Here is a 1,701-nt window from a genome sequence, read left to right as displayed (position 1 = left end):
CTGGTTTTGCGCTGTGTCACGCTAACCACCGCACCGCACACACACACTCATGCGCGAGTCGGCTCAGACCACAAAATGTATCGGAGCTATTTGAATTCTACACATAATGCTATATTTTATAGCAATATGGATGAGATTGTGGCGGGCATACCCTGTCAAATGCAGCTTTACGGAGCTAAATGGCTCTAGCCCAAGCTGTGATATAAACGAACGCTATTGGCTATTTTAAAAAGGGTCCTGCCCTGTCTTCCTGTTTCAGTTAAAATGACATCAACACATAGAGTAACACTGCGTGTTTCTAAGCATTTCAGGGGACCTTTAAACCAGATTATAATCCTCAATGCATTCCATTTCTCTTCCATGTGACATTGAAGTTACATTTAGCACATTTTGCAAAGGATTGTGTGGAATGGAGTCCATGACAGAGTGTCAATGGTATGGGATGGACTGCTATCTGGTGGCTATCAAGGGCACTCCAGCTGGTGATCGTGACATAGTCCCCTCCTAAGGAGTACCTTCCAGATGCTCCTCAACATGATCAAAGACGTCCAGGAGGGAGAAGGAGTGGAATTGGACCAAGGGGCGGGGTCCACGGATTGGAAAAACTGGAGACAAGGGCCAAGACCAAGGTGGGGCCGGCAGAGGGGGAAGCCAGGGCTGAAGACAACCAGGGCGGAGCAAGCGGAGCTGAAGACACCCACAGCTGATCAGATGGAACCAAAGATCCCCAAGGTGGAACGGATGACCACCACAGCAGAGCAGATGGGACCGAAGATCCCCACGGTGGAGCAGAAGACCACCAAGGTGGAGCTGATGGAGCTGATGACCACTTCAGTGGAGATGATGGCGCAGGGGATCACCAAGATGGCTCAGACTGAGCAAATGTCCACCACAGAGGAGAAGGTGGAGCAGTAAACCACCACGGTGGATCAGGCGGAAATAGAGAGCACAGAGAGGTTAACAATGGCCACTGTGGCTGTAACAGGGCAGGCCAAGAGTTCAGAGATGATCTCTGTTGTCATATCAAGGCAGACAAAGAGTACAGGGACAATCTCCGTGGTTGTGTCAAGGCAGGCAGAGAGTGCAAGGTTAACCTTCCTGGTTGTGTCTGGACAGGCCTCCTTGGCCGTGACAGGACAGGTAAAGAGCTCAGAGAAGGCCTCCTTGGCTGTGACAGGACAGGCAAGGGATTCAGGGACGGCCTCCGTTGCCATGACAGTACAAGTAACAAGCCCAGAGATGGCCTCTCTGGCCATGACGAGACAGGCAAGGAGCTTGAAGATGGGAACCACAGGACGGGAAGATACTGAAAGCACTGGACTAGTGACCATTATAACTGGACATGCTGGGGACCATGGTGGGCCTAGCTCCATGGACACCAGTTTATTGTGCCCTCCTCCCCCTATGTGTCCTCCTTTGGTTCTCCAACAGTAAAGATGGAACCACTTAATAAAAGTTCATAATCCAAATATTCAGTCAGTGACCCTCGAGAACCATCACAGATGAGTTTAGATTGATAATGTTCATTCAGTCCATAACAAAACAAATCGCATAGTCTGGGAGGTCAGAGGACTTTACAATGTCCAGAAAGTCCTGGATGTGGTCCTCGAGGGACAGCAAACTGACGTATCCTTTCCAAGATCATAATCTCATAGTGGTAGTGTGTCAGTTGAGTCAGGAGATTGCCTGATTTTGCAGCGG

The sequence above is a fragment of the Sinocyclocheilus grahami genome, unplaced genomic scaffold (assembly GCF_001515645.1).
Source record: "Sinocyclocheilus grahami isolate Dianchi unplaced genomic scaffold, SAMN03320097.WGS_v1.1 scaffold107.1, whole genome shotgun sequence".
NCBI lineage: Eukaryota > Metazoa > Chordata > Actinopteri > Cypriniformes > Cyprinidae > Sinocyclocheilus > Sinocyclocheilus grahami.
Note: the sequence above shows the minus strand (reverse complement) of the source record.